Raw genomic sequence first — 21,439 nt, 5'->3', positions numbered from 1 at the left:
AGTGGGCATCCCTGCCTAGTCCCCCGTGCCAATTGTATGTCACGTGATATGTGACCATTTGCTACTACTCGTGCCACTGGGTCCTTGTACAGTAACCGGATCCATGAGATAAAATTGGGTCCAATCCCCATGAGGGTAAGTACTGCGAATAGGTAGCTCCACTCCACCATGTCGAAAGCCATTTTGGCATCCAATGACAGTATCGCTGCCGGTTCCGTCAACAGTGGGGTTCTCGCCAATACTCCCTGCACTCTACGAAGATTCAAGGCCGTACTTCTGTGTGGCATGAAGCCAGACTGGTCTGGGTGGATCAACTGGTCCAAGTACGGCATGAGCCTGTTTGCCAATAGTTTCGCCAGAACTTTCGCTTCAGGGTTCAGGAGTGAGATAGGCCTGTAGGACTTACATTTGTTAGGCGGTTTGCCCGGCTTCGGAATGGCCACTATGGTTGCCATCCGTTGGTCTGGGGGCAGCGTGCCTTTCTCCCTACTTTCCACATACATCTGTAGAAGGGGTTCACTCAGGGATTCCGACATCGTTTTAAACCATTCAATGGGCACCCCGTTTGGGCCCAAAGCCTTGCCCGAATGGATTGCATTAATAGCCAATTGAATTTCGTCAGTTGTTAAGTTGGAATCAAGATCTTTCGCCGCTTCCTCCGTCAACGTCGGCAGGGACACATGACGAGGGCAGCCCGAGCCTCTTCCTCTGTCACAACCACCGCCGGGGTGTATACCTCGCTGAAGTGGTCGACCAGTGCGTTCACGATTTCTTCCGGCCGTGTATGCACCCTCCCATGTGTGTCTGTAATTTGAAGTATATTCCTGCTGCCCCCCTGCTTCCTATCTAGCCACGCCAAGAGCTTACTAGCTTTATCCCCAATGTCATATACCCTGTGTTTGGTGGCTGCGATATCTGCCATGGTCAGTCGCCTCATATGGTCATCAAGGAGGCGTTGACGTATCTGTAGGGAATGTAATTTATCGTCCAACGGGTCTGCCATATGGGCAGTGTTGGCTCTGTCGAGTTCCATTTCCAGCTCTAAAGCTTCCCTCCCCCGTGTTCTCTTGTGGTGTGCTATCACTGCAATGGCTTGTCCCCTGAACACTGCTTTGTATGCTTCCCAAAGCACTGAAGGTGATTCCACCGAGGAGCGATTTTCCTCAAAGTAATGTCGGGTTGCTTTCTTTAGGTCTTTACGAATGGATGGAATTTTAATATTCCCCGGATAGATCGGGTAAATCCTTTTAAGAGTCATTTCTAAACTGGACAGTGTTAAAGTAATTGGTGAATGATCCGAAATACCCCTTGGCTTTATCTGTACTTCGTCTATGGTAAGGCGACCGCTCCCTAATGTGAGGAAGTAGTCAATCCTGGACAGGCTATTGTGCGTAGCTGAGTAGTAGGTGTATTGTAGCTGTTCTGGGTGCAGTAGGCGCCATATATCCACCAACCCTTGCGCTTCCAGGAATCCGTTGAGTTTGTTGGGGCCATCTACATGTGTTCGCACAGGGAATCTATCACGAGTGCTATGTAGTACTGCGTTAAAATCTCCCCCAATGATTAAATCCCCTTCTGGGAGTTCTAGGAGGAACCTGCCGAGGTCTGGCAGTGCCACGGCATGTAGTGCCGGTGGGATGTAAACCGAGACCACAGTCAACGGCCTGCCTTCCCATTGGCCATGAACAGCCGCGAAACGGCCCTGGTCGTCTATCTTGGTGGACTGTATTATGTAGTGGGAGGATTTTCGTACTGGTATGCCTGTGCCACGCGACCCTGAGGTGAATTCTGCGTGTGCAATCATGCGGTAGCCCCGTCTATCCATCGCCTGTGTAGCAGCGCCCACCAGATGTGTCTCCTGTAAAAGGACCAGGGCAGGACCCAATCTCTTAATTCCCTGAAAAACCAGACCTCTTTTAATCTTATCGCCCAGTCCCCTAACGTTCCATGACATAATTTGTAACGGGGCTGTCGGGGTGACTCGATCTAATCTGGCCATGGCAGTGGCTTGTAGCGGGCCGACCTAGTACCTTTGGATTCATTCTATCCCTTATTCCGTGGATGAACCCCACCCGGGGGCGGGCCCACCGCCTCTTGCGTGGGGCAGTGCGTCTGACCAGGGGTGAGACAGCTGTATCGCCAATAGATTTACTTTTGTGTGTTCTGTCGTGTGTCGTGTGACGCTTCGCAGTGATAGTGTCGTATTGCATTGTGTTGTTTTGAGTCACACCTTTAACCTTTAGGACCAAATGATCCAGAAAAATAACCTTCCCCCTTCCCATAACTGCCCCCCTCCCTGCCCCCTGCTACACGGACTCAAACCTGCCCGCCCCCCCAACTTAGCAGAGTGCATGCCCCAACCCCCAACCAGTGTACTTGCGCGCCGGGGTGAAGGACTCTCCGAAGTCAGCGGCCCCTCAGTCTTCTCCCCGGAGGCCCATCGCCCAGTGTCCAGTGGCGGGCCTTAGGCGTGCGGCACAGTAAATCCAATAGAAGTTAAACCTTGAAGTCATTGCTCCTCGTTGTCCTCTTCGCCCACATCTTCTCTCAAGGGTGAGCCATCGTCCATTCCCCCCCCTGATGCTTGGGATTCCGGGTGACGACCGGCGTTACGATCCTTCTGCTGCCGGTGAGATCGCCGAGGGTGGGCGTTTGTCCTCCACCCCTCCAGCCAGTCTTGCGCGGATTCTGGGGTGTCGAAGAACCAAGTTTTGTTTTCTGCAACTACCCGCAGCCTGGCCGGGAAGAGCATCGAATATGGGACCTCTCTCGCTCTAAGTTCTTTCTTCACCTCTAAAAACTTTCGTCTCCTGCGAGACTGTACGAACATTACTTACAACATGGCCACTCAGCCGACAGTGTCACATGGCTGGTATTAGAGTCCTATCCGGCCATTACTAAACAGGCATTATTCAGGATCGAACAGAGATGGGTCCACCGACTTAAGCTTGACTCCATGGGGTTAAATGATTCGGTCCCCTGGGCTTCTTTGGCACGGTAGGCTACCTGTACACGTCTTGAGGGCATTGACCAATTGATAAGGAACATCCTCCCTCTCTGTTCCGCAGCATGGACTCCCATCCACTATGCTGACTGTACAATTCACCATGTGGGCTTACTGAATATAAACTAACTGTCAGCACAATGCTCCATGTTGAAGTCGTGATTACGATTAGACTACCTGTTCCACTGGTATTTAACTTAGAATTGTCTGTCTATCGGCACCTCTTATTGGGACTCATACCACGTCAAGATTCACAAACACTGACCTAACAGTCACCATAACTCTATTTTTGTGAATCTCATTTCTATTAATCCCCTTCCTGGACACCTATTCCATGTTCATTACCCACCTGCGCTATCTTTGATAGTTTGACGCTCCCAAGATGGCCGCCGCATTGCCCCGGTTGTTTCTCTGGCTCAACATCGATGTAGTATTCACATTGAGTGCCTGCACTGGCGCATGCGCGTTCCTCGACGAGAGATGCCACGCCCCCGTCAACACTGATTTGGCGGACTAGCGATGGCTCATAAACCTGGGCTCTCGACCGGGCTCGCCACCAGCTGCTCTGCGCCCTGACCAGGCGCTGTTCGTGGGGGTAGGTTACTCGGCTTGGACCGCGCGCCGCCTGAGGTAAGCCAATGGGGTATTTACACTTTGAGTGATGCCCAGAACCACGTCGTTGGCATTTTTCAGTCTGGGGTTAATTTTGCCTCGGGTTACCCTCTGTCGGCGGGAATGTGAAAGACACTTGCTTCCGGGATAGCACGGTCTTTGTCAGGCTCGTCCGTTTTCCACCATCAAATGCCGCCGATTTGCTTGCTTGACACGGCCCCATCCCTCTGCAGGTTCTCCAGCGGGGACGGGATACGGGCAGTGTGTAGCCTTGTGGGTCGGCGTTTCCTCGTGGGAACGGCTGGTCTCGTTTGCCGCGTGTTGTCTAAAAGGCAATTCCGATCTTCACACCATACAGACTTTGGGCTCGTGGAGAGCTAGCTACTTACTTGAGCTGTCACTGATAAGCCAGATGGGCTCCTCTACAACGGTTTGACAACACATGCCAATAGTTGTCTCCGGTTTGTAAACATGCCCCGTGCCCTGCATCTTTCTCTCCCACAGGTACCATACCCTTTTGCCGGTCCCACGGGAGCAGTCTGCGGGGCACCTTAGGGAACTTCCCAGGGTAAGCACTGAGCCCTTTGTTCCTCAGTTCCTTCATTCGCAGCGTTTTTATAATTTGTTTATTTTTATTCGCACTCTTAATTGAGATTGCCTCCGCATAACTATGGGTAGTTTGATTAAAAAAAAACCTCTGCTTGTGGTTATGCTTTTTAACATTTCTGTGTGTGTGTTTAATATAGAGCAATTTGCGATCTAGTTCCCAACAGAGTATTGCACTTACCACTATCCTCTGTTGCTTGTTTTTTGTTTCCTCTAGGTCGCTTAAATATAGCAGGACCAATTGGCCTGCCCATCCACAGACCTACTCAATAAGGTTGTAATTCATTATTATTTTTCACTGTGTAGTACTAAACCACTAGGTCCTGAAGAATTGCCATTATGGCAAGAAACATGTTGACCTGACCTGAAGGTAGCAGATATCTTGCTCTGGAACTTCTTGGCATATATCTCCCCTCCCACCCCTTTTAACCAAGGGAGTCAACCACGCTAATAAAGTATATTGTGGACTGACCCACCTTTTTTATCCACATACACTTGATGACTACACTTTCTCTGCCCTCTCACACGCATGCACCATATGGCTGGAACAAAAGATCTTCGATAAAGAGCCCCGGTTTCGGGAGCCCGTCAGACATTGCAGCGCCAGTCTGACGAGGAGCAGAACCCATATGATGAAGCATGACACCTAGTTTACTGGGTGTGTGAGGGTTTTAGTTCCAACAAGGGAATTCTCCCCCCCCTTCCTTCCCTTGTTTTGCTCTTCACTACACTCACACGGCCCTTTTCTTTTCTTTTCCTTCCTGGGGAACTTTGTACCCTCTTTTGTGCTACTAGTTGTTTGGACTTGTACACTGGACCCCATTAAACAAAGGCCATTTCGGTTCCTCCCTTTTGTTAAACAAAATGCTGTTTTATATCTAAGATCTCCTCACTAAAAGCAGACTGATATGCAGTTCTGTTGGAGCCATACGGGCATGCTTTACAAATGGAGCATTTAAAGAAACCCTTCCTTGCTACCAGCCATCCTGCTTTCTCTTGTTCTTCCGGGTTGCTTTTTAATTAAAGCATTAGCCATAGACGCTGCTCTTCTGTATGTTATTGCTGGTTGTTTCGGGAGCATTGCGCCAATAACTGGGTCATCATGCTCAATTGACCAATTTTTTCTTATAATGGCTCTCAACTGCTTTTGCTGTCTGGAATAGGTGAGGATCAGTCTTGTAGGCTCAGTATGTCCATCACTGTTAACCTCACTAGTTGTTTGAGGTTTTTTGCGAGATTTATTTCTGTCCTGCATGATTTCCTTTCTACTGAGTTTTCTAGATTTGACAATTGCTGTTTCAATAGAGGAGCTGGTATAATCTCTATCTAAAAACCACTGTTTACATTCCATCTGTTTATCAATCATATCCTGATCCTCACTGCAAATCCTGCGAATACGAAGCATCTCCACATAGGGGATGCTTTGCATTAGGTGCGGAGGGTGGGAGCTGGACGCATGTAATAGTGTGTTCCCTGCCGTTTCCTTCCGATGTAATGAAGTGGTCATTTTTTTATTAATTATATTGACCTGTACATCTAAAAAGGCTATGCTTGTATTGCTGATACTCGAAGTAAAATGCAGGTTCACATCATTATTATTCAATTGCGCAACAAAGTCATGGGCTTTATTTTGCGATCCTTGCCAAATGACGAACAAATCATTGATGAATCTTAGCCAACACACAACATTATTCGTATATCTTTGTTCAAATTGCCTCCTGAGGACCAGCTCCTCCCACCAGCCTATAAATAAACAGGCATAGCTGGGAGAGAAGCTGGCCCCCATGGCAACGCCCTGAATTTGATGGAACATTTGGTTCTTGAACATAAACATATTATTTTCTAAGCAAAATGTCAACATGTCCATCAATTTCTTGTTGTGTTGTGCATATTTATGCGGCCTGTTAGTTAAAAATGACTCAACTGCTTTAAGTCCGTCTTGATTCCTGATGCTTGTATATAGGGCAGACACATCCAGGGCCAATAAGTGCCACCCTTCTTGCCACTGTATGTCTGCGACTTTTCTAATAAAATCCCCTGTATCTTGTACACATGATTTAAGTTTTTGAACGTGCTCTTGCATGAAAAAGTCAATGTAGCATGACATGTTCTCTAATAATCCATTGTTGGCGCTATTATAGGTCTTCCTGGCGGTTTCTCAATGTTCTTGTGGACCTTGGGGATGAAATACATGGACGGAGTAATCGGATGTTCTGTTTTTACATATTTGTATTCCTCCATATTTATTAAGCCCATGCTCTTCCATGCCAAAAGTTTGAAAAAGAATAAATTCTGAACAGCTTTATATTTCAAAGGGAAACTTCTATGATAACACTGGGCATCGTTTAATTGCAAGTAAGCTTCCTCCAAATACTCTTTTAACGGCCACAGCACGATATTTCCCCCTTTGTCAGAATTTCTAATGACTACATTGTTTTTCTTTTTCAATTTCATTAGTACCTGATTGTACTTTCATGATTTGCCAATCTCCTTTTATCTTTATTGATAGTCATATTTAGTTTTCTCTTACCTGTGCAACCAACCTGTTCATTGAAAACATCTATAGCATCTTGTGGCATGATGGGGTGAATTTAGATTTTAACTTAAAGGCCGTGGCAGGTTTGGCGTTGGTGTCTGGTCTTGTTGGTTGTCCCATATTGCCAATATTAGCCGATGGACTCATGCTTGATTCTTTTTCATACCCTGCCGCTTCTTGTGCCAAATCATGTCAATTTTGTAAGGCCTCTAAGTCTGCCACCAATAGTTCCCGATTATCATCTGCTGTTGGTCATCATCCCCATTTCTTCCTTTGATGCTCGAGATCTAAGCTCATGGAACTTTTTCAATTTTAACTTGCGAATGAACTTATATATATGTGCCCGAGTCTGGGGATAGTGGAAGTTCGACTTGGGGCAGTAAGAAAGTCCTAAGGATAATAATTGCTCTTCGGCCTGTGTTAAATTAATATCTGCCAAATTGATTATTGTTTTGGCTCTCGCCGCTGAGGGCGAGTTTGGCATAGTATTTATTGTCTGTTCCTCCATCCCCCACGACCTCTTCCCTTGGCTGGACGTTTGTTGTTGCCAGCGGGCTCTTGCTGCTTTTCTCCTTTGCCTTCTGGCCGCAGTTTGTCGTTTTTTGCCGGTCAGTTACGTGAACGCAGTGTCTCTCTTCTGCTACTTCTCATGTAATCTAACTCCTCACCCAAAGTTGGTTTGATGGCATTGTGTTGCATCCGGTCTGCTCTCCCTTCCACCTCCGACTCACTTTCAATGGCGGAGCTCAAATCGGACGCTGAAGGGGTTTCTTCACAAGCATGTTGTCTGGTTGCATGTTTTTGTGTTTGTCCCAATTGATTTGCTGCTGCTGCTGATCTATATGCATCAAATTTGTGAGCGAAGGTAAAAATCTGACCGCTCGCATAATCATCTTTATCCCTTCGCAATTTAAACGCTTTCTGTTGTTTGATCTTTTCCTCCTCTTTACTGATTCTTATTGCCATGTCTTCATGTAGTTTGACTTGCTGTTGGGAATCCCCCATTGTTTTTATTTCAGCCTCCAAAACGTCTATTTTCAATTGCAGCTCCCCACAATCGCTTTCGGCGTATTTGACCAAGATTTGCACCAATTTTCTTGATGAATCGAGGTTTGTCTCCGCCCATTCTGCCATCATCTGGGGGTTTGAGGTGTCATAGCTTGGGGCTATCATTATTCGTAGCCCCTTTGGTATCCTGTCCACGTCCAGGTAACGCTGTAGCGATTTTGACTTCCACCACTTTGCTTGTTCTTGCCACATCTCCTCCGCAGCCGATTCTCTGTTGCGTAACGCTGCGGCAGACATGCTTCACTTGCTCTGTGATGTTATTACTATAATATACCCCGTTAGGACGCCTTACCAAACTTTTCTTGGAGGCCGGCTCCTGGGGCGCACACCTCCCCACCTGTTGTTTGTGTGCTATCCGATGCGTGCCTGTCTCTCGAGCTGACCGCCGCGCTGCCGTCTCCCCGCTGGGCACAACCCCTCCGGATTAGCCCCACTCGAGACCCTCGGCTCCACATCTGTCCCCTCGTCACAGGCACATCCTTTGCATCTGCTTCATCAGGGGGCTCCACGTTTCCGTTGCCGGATTCCACCTAGGTCACTTCAAGGTTACCAGGGCCTCGAAGCCTGGAGGTTAGACAGCCACCGTTGAAGTTGCGACTTTACCGTTCGCAGAGCCAACTCACAGGGAGGGGGTCCACAACACCGAGGAAAGTTAAAGCCGGTGAACATATGAAGAATCCTGTTCCATGGACAAACGAGAGTGGACCCAAGTAAGTGCAAGTTTTCTTTATTGCAAGTTGTAACACTCCGCCATGACGCGTTTCGGCAGCTCCTTCTGTCTTGATCACATGACAGCGTTAACGTTGTGATTCACCATAGTTAAAGTGCTAGTGCCCAATCACTGGTTTAATAGACATGGAAAAAATACACAATATTTGTAATGCATGATAAACTGTTCTCATAATAAGAAAGAATACATGTAAGGGACTTTATATATAATTTATTTATGTACATGGGCGGGAATATGCACACATGTGCGGGAATATTCAGTACTTATGACTATTGTTGAGGATCCCCTGGAAGAGACTTTAAGCTCCTTCTCAAGCTTAAATGAAGGCTGCGTAAATAGCAGAACCACGAATAGTCTCCACATCATCCATTAGTGTGCTCTTGAAGGCACCAGAATAAAACTTAAATTTACCTACCAGGAGATATTCACTTTACACCTACTAAGTTAGCACTCTGTCCCTCTTATCCATACCTTTCCCTCATCAAGGTTGAGAAACACTACCAAAAAAACACCTCAAGAGCTCTTCTCTTTTTGAGAGTTGTAGCCCACATCAGGTATCTTTAGTCCTAGTATGAGCCTGTGATGAATCATTCCACCTTTGGGTGGGTGAGGGTTCTCGTCCTAAATAAATATTTTTTTCACATACACATCTTTCTGTTTTTCTTCTCATTTTTACTAGATGTACCTTGTTGTGGTTCAAACACCCCAATTTGCCACCCAAGTGGACTGAAATCCAGACTACCGTACGAAAAAACTGAGAAACAAAAGGAGGTGGGAAGTTAGACCATCTTGGTATCAGGCCCAACCTGTAGGCACCAGGCAATCCCTCAGGAGAGGCAGAATGTGGGTTTACCCCCTCTCTGACAGCCCATATATCAAAACAATGACAGTTTTCTCTCACTTGCCATGGTGAATGGTTGCACTATTTTGGCTCTGGGTCAGCCGACAACAAGGAAAATCTACCAACCCTGGGCATCTCTGAAAACTACAGAACCAGTGGCATCCTAGTTGGTGCAAACGTCAAAGTACGAGTCAGAAAAATATTTTCCCTACATTTATGTGACAGAGGACTCGGGTACTTCCAACCAGGGGCCAGAGTCCTTCACACAACTCACCCAACTGCAACACTACTTCCCATGTGTTGGTGGGCCTAATAAACCTCATGGGCACAGAGCAAAACTGTAACCATTTGAAGAACCCATTGACACCACATGGACTTCACATAGTTTTGACTGGGTTCTGCTGCACGCAATAGGCCACCGCCACACAAGTGGGGGGACTAGTTTTATCTGTGGAAGTAGAACAAAACTGGATGGGAGGACTGTTGTCGATCCCCATAGATTCCGTAACTTTTCCTCTTAGAAATGTCAACAACATTTGTGATACTATCCATAATTTGATGTTTGAAAGGCATTCTGGGTAAGAAAATGTAGTGGGATGCCTAAAAGTCAAACAACTCTGGACACCCATGGTGTCTAGTTTTCAGAAATGTCTGGGGTAAATAGGTTACCCTTCTTGCTGGCCGAGCACTGGCTAAAATACTGCTGCTCATTACATTGCCAGGATGAGGGAATGTCAAAGGAAAATTCCATGTAGCAACCTTTTCTAGCCACACAAGTGGGGTACTGTTTTTATCAGTAAAAGAGTGAAAACGCTAGGTGTTTGGAATTTTGTCGATCTTCGCAAACCCAGAACTTTCCTTCACAGAACTGTGAGGAAAATCCATGATTTTAGCTAAAGTTTGACATCTTATTCTCAGTGCATTTTTGGTGAGAAACCATAATGGGCTCCATGCAAACCACACTACCCTGGATTACCTGTTGTCATTTTTTCCCCAAATCTTTCTATTGAACAAGCTCAGCTTAGTTACATACTTTCATAATAATGCATGCATGTCGACATATTCAATACATCAGCAATGCATTTGTTCAATGTCCGGGCGCTGATCTGCGTCCTCCATACACTCGGAGGTCCATGGCGAGGGCAGATTTGCTTGTGCTCACCCCTGAGGCGGAAGCCGGGGGTTCTCTCCCTCTTTTCTCTTGTTGCGTGATATTTGCATTTACTGGCATAACACTTTTAAAAACTGTAAAATATTTTAGAGAGACCTTTTTTAATTTGCCTGTACCTTGGATCCCTCGGTGCAAGAGTAAAGTTGCTCCGAGGCCCCTCGTCCCACTTCCTGACCGGTGCAGCCGAGGTTGGGGCTGACGCAGGCAGGCTAGAACGGGCGCCTTATTGGGGGAACAATTTGGGTTGCGGTCCAGTAGTTGGACGCTTCCCGCCCGCCCGAACGCTATTTAGCCACGAAGTCTCAGGTGAGACGCAGATTTGCTTGTGCTCACCCCTGAGACGGAAGCCGGGGGTTCTCTCCCTCTTTTCTCTTGTTGTGTGATATTTGCATTTACTGGCATAACACTTTTATAAACTGTAAAATATTTTAGAGAGACCTTTTTTAATTTGCCTGTACCTTGGATCCCTCGGTGCAAGAGTAAAGTTGCTCCGAGGCCCCTTGTCCCACTTCCTGACCGGTGCAGCCGAGGTTGGGGCTGACGCCCGCAGGCTAGAACGGGCGCCTTATTGAGGGAACAATTTGGGTTGCGGTCCAGTAGTTGGACGCTTCCCACCCGCCTCACACGGGATAAAATGCGGACACCTTCCCGTCCGCGCAGCGGGCGCGCCGGTGGCGCGCCAAAGGCAAGCCCGTCTGCGCCCGTCCGCGACGGGCCGGGACCAGGGGCCACAGACTCTGTCCATTCTCTGGTTTACTCCTCGGCCCAACTCTCTGCATATCCTGCAACTTCCCTTCCTTCCCCCTCTTTGTTGCATCGTCTTGATTCTCTTGGTATCCTTGTCCCCCGCCCTCCCTGTTTGCTCTCTTCCATCCACAGCCCTACCTCTCCTCCTTCTGATCCTTCCCCTATCATTCGCCCTTCTTCTGTCCCCTCGGCAGCTTCCGCTTATCTGCTTAATACCCGCTCTGCTGTCAAGCACCAGACGGAACTTTTTAATCTTCTGAACACAGACTCCCCAGATTTTTTATTTCTTACTGAGACCTGGTTCTCCACTGACTCCCTTCCGGATCTTCTGGCCATTCTCCCTGACACCTACTATGCCCTCCGAGCACACCGTCCGGATGGTAAGGTTGGGGGAGGTGTGGCGATGATTATCCGTTCCACCTTGAAATTCCAACTTCTTGCTCACCCCCTATACCTAACGTGGACTACTTGGTAGCCCGATCTCTTAATCTTTCCGTACCTCTTACCGTAGTCCTTATGTATCGCCCCCCTCAAGTCATGCCTTCATATGTAGCTGCTCTACAGGATCTTTTGGCTATGTTGGTGGTCAACAACTCTTCGGTTCTCCTGCTTGGTGATTTTAACTACTGGCCACATGACCCCAGGGAAGATCTGTCTTCTAAAGACTTTTCTGCTACCCTTCAGTGTTTGTACTTCTCATCCCATGTCTCGGCCCCCACTCACGTCCAGGGTCACATCCTGGACCAAATTTGGTCATCACGCTGCGACGTTTCATCCCCCTCTATACTCCCCTGCGTCTGGTCGGACCACTCTATGATATCATTTTCCATTCTCCTGGGCCCGGCCGACAAGTTCCTGCTACCCAAAAATATTCTGGCTCGTAGTTGGAACCAGACTGACCTTAATTCTCTCTCACTCTCCCTGGCTTCCTCAGCTCCTGATCTTACCGATCTCTCTTTGGATTCTCAGGTAGATGCCATTAGCACCTGGCTCTCTTCTTCTTGCGATCAGGTCGCCCCGCTCAAGAAGGTTAAAGCCGTCCGCCCCTATGACGCCCACAAATGGTTTACTACTGAGCTTAAAGCTCTCAAACTCGATCTTAGGCGGTCGGAACGTCATTGGAGACGGAACTATTGTCCCACTCTCCGCGCCAAGTATAGACTCCTTCTCAATGATTATAAACGAGCGATCCTCGCGGCTAAAACTAAATACTTTTCCGAGAGAGTTGCCCTTTCTGCTAATAAATCTCGAGGACTCTTTTCCTTGGTTCACAATCTCGCCACCTCTGACCGCACCAGCACTAGTCTTGTTCCATCTCAGATCCTTTGCTCTTCACTCAATGACTACTTTATTGACAAGATCGCCAACATAAAGGCCAATATTCCTACTGTGCTTCAACCTGGTTTCTCTTGTTCTCTTCCATCGTCCTCCTCTTCTCTGGATCATTTTCCACCCATTACTCTGGACCGTTTTCTTAACCTGCTTATAAAAGTCAAGTCTGGCTCCCCGGCGGACTGTGCTCCTGCACGGATCCTCAGAACTCTCTTTACTGGCTGCCCTGCCCCTCCACTTGCCCTTCTTAATGCTTCGCTGGCCCTGGGTTCTGTTCCTTCACCTTTCAAATCGGCTATAGTTCTTCCCATTGTTAAAAAAACTGGTCTAGATCCCTCACTTCTTCCTAACTTTAGGCCTATCTCTCTTCTCCCTTATCTTGGCAAGATCCTTGAAAGCTATGTTACATCTTGTCTGTCCACCTATATCGAGGAGAACCACCTCCTGGCCTCCCATCAGGCGGGTTTTCGCCCAGGTCATTCCACGGAGACTTTGGTCCTCGCGGTCCTGGACGAACTTAAGGGGAAAGCTGACATCAATCTCCCCCAAGCCTTGGTTCTCCTCAATTTGTCCGCTGCGTTTGACACGGTCGATAATTCCATCCTTCTCGACCGTGTCAGCGCAGCGGGCATACGGGGCGCTGCCCTCTCTTGGCTTGCATCCTTTCTTCAAGGCAGGTCCCAAGCGGTCCACCTCTCAGGTTTCTCCGCTCCTCCTCGCTCGGTTACCTGTGGGGTCCCCCAAGGTTCCTCCCTTTCCCCTCTTCTTTTCAATCTTTATATCCACCCTCTTATCATCTCTCTTCTCGAGCTGGGGGTCTCTGTGTATAACTACGCGGATGACCCCCAGCTCGTTTTCGATCTTTCCTCCCCCTCTGATTCCCTCCCTAAGTTCTGTTCCACTTTAGTTTTCATATCCGAATGGATGAGCATCAATCATTTGAAGCTCAATCCTGACAAGACGGAGCTTGTCCTCACGGGTGGTCCCTCAAACCCTTGGTCCTCGCTCCACTGGCCCCCTTCCTTTGGCTCCCCCCCTTCACCGGTTCCCTCTGTTCGAACCCTGGGCATCAAGGTCAGCCATGACCTGTCCATGCATGCCCAAATCAGCTCCGTCGTATCCTCTTGTTTTTTGTCCCTCCGTCTTATTCGTAAGATTTCACGGTTTTTCTCGTCGGACGCCCTTAAAACCATCGTCATGGCTCTTATCACTTCTCGCCTTGACTACGGGAATGGCCTGTACGTGGGCATACCCGCTTATGAAACCCGTCGCCTTCAGGCCATTCAAAATCAGGCAGCCGCCTCATTCTTCGTCTCCCCAAATCTTCCCACATTACCCCTGCACTTAAGTCCCTCCATTGGCTCCCTGTGCACCTCAGATCTTTTTTCAAACTGGCCTGCCTGGCCTTTCGGGCCCACACCCGCTCAGCTCCCCTTTTTATCAGATCTCTCATCACCCCTCACGCCCCCAGTCGCACTCTCCGCTCCTCTTCCCTTTCCCTTCTGCATGTTCCCCGCTTCCGTAAATCCAGAACTGGGGGCACCCGTTTTTCGGTGTTGGCCCCACGGTTCTGGAACAGTCTTCCTCTTTCCATCCGATCTATTCCCATCTAATACCATTTCCGTAAGTCCTCAAAACTTTTCTGTTTTCCCCGGCATTTCCCTGTTAGCCTCCCTGGGTCCCCTCTGTGAGTCTAGTCAAGTCCCCAGCGCCAGGAAGCCGCTTGGCCACAGTGCGCTTAACCAAGTTCCTTTTTTCATTTCATTTTCATTTCATTTCATTTCATTTCATTATTCCCTTAGTACGGAAATAGCACATTTATTAAAACGGGCCAGTTAATTTGTGTATACCTATATATGACATGCACTTTCTATGTGTCTCATATCCCTCTGTACTTGCGCCATGGTGACCAAATCTCCTATTTCTTGGTGAAGCCCCTGCTCTTGTAAACCATTTCTTCTGCTCTCTGGCACCAATCTAAGTCTTTTTCCTATTCGGACACCACTGGGGCGCTCCCCAGTATTTAACAATATTTCCCTTTGCAATGCCAGCTGCTAATGCCAACCAAATACTGGTATATCAAGGTCTGTCTGTGTCTCCCATAATCAGTAGGAGTAGCCCCTTTGCCTCCAGTGCGACCTCAGCATTACATACCTTTGCCATTATGTCCGTAACCTTCTGCCAGAAGGGCACGATCTTGGGACATTCCCACAAGAAGTGAAAGAAGGTACCCTCTTGTTGACATCCACTGATACAGTGTTTACAGCGCTCTCCCCCATTTGAACAACCTTGTGTGAGGATAATATGTACGGTGGAGCACCTTAAGCTGCACCAACTGGAATATTGATCTTATTGCTATTTCTCGGGGGCCCTTGAGCGCCTCTTACCACTCCTCGTCATCTATATTACCCAGATCGTCAACCCAAGCTGTCCTTAGGGTACTCAGAGTGTCTGGCATGTTGTTTGTGAGTTCATGATAAATTGTGGATGTTGCTTTCGCAGGGATGGGATCCGCAAGGAGTCTATCCTCTAGGGGGGAATGATCTGGAAGGTCTTCACCTCGCTGTATATGGCTTCGCAAGGCGTGCATGAGTCTCAAATACGGAAACCTTTGAGTCGGAGACACGCTATACTGTTTCTGTAAGTTCTCAAATGGCAAAGGTTCTTTGTTTCGCCACACATCTCCCAACTTCTCTATTCCTATTGTTCGTCAGCTTCTGAAGCCCCTCAATGTTGCCACTTCCTTTAGCTGATCCCCTACCCACAGGGGCGTCATGCTTTTTAATTTGCCCCACCATCCCAACATTTTGTTTGCTTCCTTCCAGCATGCCACTTCTGTTGCGGTGTGGCTAGGCCATGTAGCACACACCTTTCATTAAGAAGTGATTCACACCTCTCCCCTACCATTGCCTCTCGATCGACTCTAGAGGCTGGTTCGCTTCTGTCTGCAAATGGCCAGTCGTTTATGACCATCAGCTGCGAGGCTAAGTAGTATAATTTTTTATTCGGGACCGCAAGACCCCCATTATACACTCCTCTTTGCAACTTGCATGGCGCTATTCTGGGAGTACCCCCCTGCCACAGTAGCGTCCGGACGTCTTGTGCCACTCATGCAAAGACTGTAGAAGGAATTAGATACGGGGAATTCTGCATGATATATAGGAGACGCAGCAGAGCCATCATCTTGTATAGTGCCGCTCTACCCATCAGGGACAATGGCAGGGCTCTCCAATGTCGTATGTCCCTATGGAGTCTCTCCTGTTGGGGTTTGAGATTCCTCTCCTGGAAGGTCTGGCGGTCCTGGGTTATGTACACTCCTAATGTTTAAAGCCATCTGTCACAATCGGGCCCCTCATTTTGCTGGCAGTCGCGGGGGAGACCCGACTGAGGGAAGATCACTGACTTAGCCCAGTTTATCGAGAACCCCAAGTAGCTGCAAAATAATTTGAACATATGTAGTATCCGCGCTATCGGGAATAGTACGGCCGTGAGAGATATAGGATTTTATCATTGGCTTATAACGATGTCCATTCCTCCCAACCCCTCGTTGCTTTCATGCCCCATATCATCAGGTCCGCTCTGACTCAATTCGCCAACGGCTCCAGAGTCAAAGCAAACCATAATGGTGACAGAGGGCAACCCTTCTCGTGCCTCTTCTGACTTGGAACTGCCTGGACAACACTCCGTTGACCCGATCGTATGTCAACTAAGTACGGCCATGCAATACTGTCAAAGGCCATGGAGGCATCAAGCACCATCAGCACTGTCTGTTGCGATGCTGGGTCTTTAGTCAACTGGAGCACACCATACAACCTACGCAGGTTGTGGCGAGTGCTTCTATGTGGCATGAAGCCGATTTGATCCACGTCTATGATAGTTGATATAATGGGCATGATCTGCCGGGCCTGAACTTTGACCAGGACTTTGGCCTCCACGTTAAGCAGAGAGATTGGCCTGTAGGAGCTGCATTTATCCAGCAGCTTACCCGTCTTGTGTATGACTGTAATGTTGGCAGCTCGCTGATCAACTGGCAGTTGCCCCTCTTCTCGTGCCTCTGCTACCATGTAATGCAGTGGTGTCGTTATTTTGGAAGCAAGGCATTTATACAGTTCGACTGGGAGGCCATTTGGGCCCGCAGCCTTCCCTGATTTTAGGGCACCTAGGGCCTCAGACAACTCTTCTGTTGTTAAGTCTGCGTCTAAGACCTCCCTTGATTCCTCCGAAAGCGTTGGCAGCTTAAAGGCCCGCAACAATTTATCACAGTCTTTCTCTGATCTTGTGCATACTGGTGCGTACAGGGTCTCATTGTACGAAGAAAAGGCTTCAGCTATCTCTAGATTGGATGTGTGCATTGATCGGCTTCATCTCGTATGCTGAACACCCACAACTTTTCTCTATCCCGCTTGTTGAGCCAGGCTAGCAGTTTAGTGGCCTTGTCGCCCACAAGATAGAACTGGTGCTGTGTCACCAGTGCGTAAGGCTTCGCCTCTCTGTCTGCCAATTCCCGCAGTTCTCTTTGGCGTAGGGCCAATTCATGCTGCCTGGCTAGATTCCTTTCAGACATGGCCTCCCTCTCTATATGCCTTATTTCTCCTTTTAGCATCGTCATTTGCAAGGCTTCTTCTTCCTTCTTGCCCCCTATATTTGCCTGAGCCTGCACCGTAATTACAGTGTTATCAATCAATCAATCAGGGGAATTGTAAGCGCACTACTCACCCATGAGGGTCTCAAGAAGATGAAGGGGGGGGGGGGTACGCAGATCTGATAGCCAAAGAGCTAGGTCTTGAGGGTCTTTCTGAAGGTGGTCAGGGAGGGGGCGTGTCTGATGTCGCTGGTAGCTCGTTCCAGGTCATGGCTGCAATGTGAGAGAAGATTCTTCCGCCTGCTCTGGCTCTGTGGGTGCGCGGGGTTTCGGCCAGTATGAGTTTGGAAGATCGGAGGTTTCTTTTGGGTATGTGAAAGTTGATTCTGTTGTTGAGGTATTTGGATCCGTTGTTGTGGAGGCATTAGTAGGCGTGGGTGAGGATTTTGAAGGTGACTCTTTTCTCTGGGAGCTAGTGGAGTCTTTGTAGTGTTGGCTGATGCATTCGTGCCAGGGGACGCCGAGGATGAGTCTAGCGGCGGTGTTCGTTACAGTCTGGAGTTTGCAGAGTAGGGACTTGCTGATGCCCGCGTAGAGTGCATTTCTGTAGTCCAGGCTGCTGGTAATGAGTGCGTGGTTGACTGTCTTCCTTGACTAAGGGGAGATCCATTTGAAGGTCTTGCGGAGGGTGTTGAAGCAGCTGGATGTGACGGTGTTTACCTGTCGGTTCATGTTGAGGGATGAGTCGAGTATGATTCCGAGGTTTTTTACGTAGTCCGAGGGGGTAGGTGGGCTTCCGAGGGCGGTTGGCCACCAGGTGAGGCAAAACTGATCACACTGCCCACACGAGTAAACAGATAGTCGATTCTCGAGAAGGAGGCATGTCTCGCTAAATAGTAAGTATATTGTCTAGCCTGTGGATTATACGTCCGCCAGAGGTCAGTCAGACCCCTGGCCGTTGCGAATCCCGTGAGAGCCCTTCACCCCTTTGCCCCATTTGCGAGCTGGATCAATCCAGGTCCGGGTCCAAGACCGCGTTGGCGTCTCCCCCCATTAGGAGAGTACCTATGGAAAGCCCCACCAGGATGGAGCTTATCTTGGGGAAGACCACCGCCTGCAGCCTCGGTGGGACATAGAACGGGCACAGCAACATGGTTCGCCCCTCCCATCTACTCGCCACTGCCACACAGCAGCCTCTGTCGTCTGACCGGATATTCTCAATCGTATAGGGCAATGTGTTTCACATCAGAATTCCCACTCTCCTGGCATCAGATGTGTATCCCGAATGTGCTATCAAGCGGTATCCAAAATGGTCTAGGGCCTTGTAGCGGCTACCCTTAAGATGCGTCTCCTGTATCATCAATATATCTGGGGAGTGTCGCTTTATATACTGGAGGATCAATGTCCTTTTTTATCTTGTTCCCCAGACTGTTAACATTCCAGGTCCAGGCCCAGATGTTAGCTTCACCACCTGATCTTGTCATTCCTGCAGCATTTGACCCCATGGCGCCCTCTAATCCCAGTCCGTCTATCACTAACATGTGTCATGCATCAAATGTATTCATCTTGAGCAACAACATACAAATAAGCAAAAAATTTAAACAATACAAACAAATCACCCAACACCCTCCTCCCTGCGACCCTGCTAGGCGAGTATTTAACACCCCACCTCCCCAACATGTAGCGTGCCTGTCGCCCTAAATGCGTAATAAAAACAGTTAGTGAGGGGGTCGAGGCCAGCCCCAGCATTTGTCGAATGATTGTGTAGTCTTAACATTTCTAACCCGCAACTAGGGAGGGAGCTCCTTGTATTTTTGCCTTGGGCAGGCAGGCCTGCATGCCCCGTCTGTGTATCTCTGGTTTCTGTTACCCTCTTAATCAATCAAGTCTTAACATTATGTCTCTTGCTATCCACATCACATCTGCATATATACTCCCGATCTGCAGTTCTTGCCCCCTGTGTAGGTTGTGTGCTGCTAGCGGCAGCAGAAATTTCTTTAGTCACTTATCTGATCTCTGACACTGGGTGATACTGTTGGGCTCAAGGCTGCTTCCCGCTGCTCTGAGTCGAAGCCTGTTGCAGTGGGCATTCGAGGCACACTGCCCTTCTTACCCACTTTCCGCCAGCCCTCCAACCAGTCGCTCGCTTCTTCCGGTGACGTGAAAAAGCAGGCCTTTTCTCCGTCCAGGATCTGTAGCTTAGCTGGGAACAGCATCATGTATTTCACATTTTGTACCCGGAGAGCTCTTTTTACTGTGTTGAAGGTGTGTCATTGGCATGAAGTCTGGAAAGAAACGAATACAGGCATTCTTGTGGTGTAGGTCCCCCAGTTGTCGTGCTGCCTGCAGAATAGCATCTCTATCCCTATAATTTAATATCCGTGCAATAATTGTTTGGTGGCGAGCCCCAGGGCGTGGTCGTGACCCCAACGCCTTGTGCGATCGCTCCTCTGAAAAGAACGTGGACATGCGCTTTGGCTTGAGCTTATTCAGGATGCGATCCTCCAGGAAAAGGTCTACGGACAGTCCCTCCATTCCTTCTGGTACCCCCACCACGCGGATATTGTTGTGGCGCGCTATTCCCTCCTGATCCTCCAGCTTAGCCAGGATGTCTGCCTGGTTTTTGGTTAGCGCGGCCACCTGGTCTTCTAGGCGCTTCCTTTTTTATAGCAAATTCCCCACACTTGCCCCTGCGGTATTCACCTTGTCCGCTAGCTTCCAAAAGTCAGCTGGTAGTCTGGTCATGTAGACTAGTTTTGGTTCTAGCATGCCTCGTAGCTCCGTGATTGCCAACATAATGTCTCTCAGCGAGGGCTCCTCTTCTCTCTCTGGTGCCTGTGCCCTGATGATACTCTCTCCCCGGCTAATTGTGACTGTGTGTTTGTCTATTTGGTTCGATTGAGCGGCTCCACTCTGTTTTGGCCGCACCATTGTCTTTGGTGTGTAGGACTATGGATTTCCTGGGGGGTAATTCCAGGATTGAATTGACCGCCTCCCCCTAGGTGTTTTGCTTCACGAATTTCACACAGTCTTCTTCCTGGGGGGATTGCTGCTCATCTCTGTGTGCCTTATTTTGCGCCGCCGCCACAGTGTCCACACAGCTCTTCTGGGAGAGGTTCGCTTTAGGTCGCCACCGGCTCTTGAATAGCGACCCCGAGCCTAGGGAGTCCGCTCCTTCCGTCACAGCGATCAAAAGATACGCCCTGCCCCAACAGGCCTTGCAATGCTGCTTTGGTTGTTGCATAGGTTCTATGTCTGAGAACAGCCGCTGGGAGTTTTGTATTTGCTCAGCAGCGGGGCAGGAGGCCTGCGTCTCAGCACGCCGACTGATCCCTGGGCCGGATTATCCAGCTGCCTCGACCAGGCCTCGCTTATGGCCTATACTGTTGCCCAGGTCCACGCGCAGGACCGCGATCTGTCGTGTAGGCCCACTTCCAACCCCGGTGAGCGCTGCACAGTGTTCGTGCAGGCCCGCTTCCCTCATTTCAGGGGGTCCCAGATCAACAATCAGGGCGCCCACACAGGGCCGGCGACATATTCACTGTGCCGGTTCTGCTTTACTGCCGGCCGGCTCTCTTTATTGGGTCACCACTCTACAGCTGTGCCCCAGATCATGATCACTCATGGGGTGTATCCCACCACATGGCGCCCGCTCCTTCATACCTCCATATACTGCTGCTCACACTTCAGCCATGCTTGGGGGGGAGAAGATGACCCCTCGACCACTGGGAGCACAGCTACTGCTGCCGCGTTGCGGTCATCTGCTCCTCTTCGGACGTGCCTCTCCGGCTGTTCCTTCCTTCGTCATCGTGCGGGAGCCGCCATTTTGTCATTCGGCTTCGCCACGTCTTTCCCTTGCGTGACCAGGAGCAGACTGCCGCCGGGGTCAAATCTCTCCTGACCCAGGGGTCACAAGGATCCTCCGCCGCTGTCGGCAATCAGCTCCCTAAATTTGGGCAGATTATGACGGATGTCTGCAGGGTTTTAGGCTGGCAGCTACCGCAGCTCGAACAGCCTGCGACCATCTTCACCGGCCGCTAGCCACACCCCTGATTCCCTGTTGTCTTGGGCAAATTTATAAAATGCATAGGTTTCCTTCGTACCCATTTTTCATTCATTGACTTTTACTATATGAATTGATTAACGGTCTGTACACAATCAAAAATCATTATAGGCTGCAGCTCTGTTTGATGGCTCTGGGTAGCATGTG

This window comes from Lissotriton helveticus, chromosome 8, assembly GCF_964261635.1.
Source record: "Lissotriton helveticus chromosome 8, aLisHel1.1, whole genome shotgun sequence".
Classification (NCBI taxonomy): domain Eukaryota; kingdom Metazoa; phylum Chordata; class Amphibia; order Caudata; family Salamandridae; genus Lissotriton; species Lissotriton helveticus.
This window is presented reverse-complemented; position numbering follows the sequence as displayed.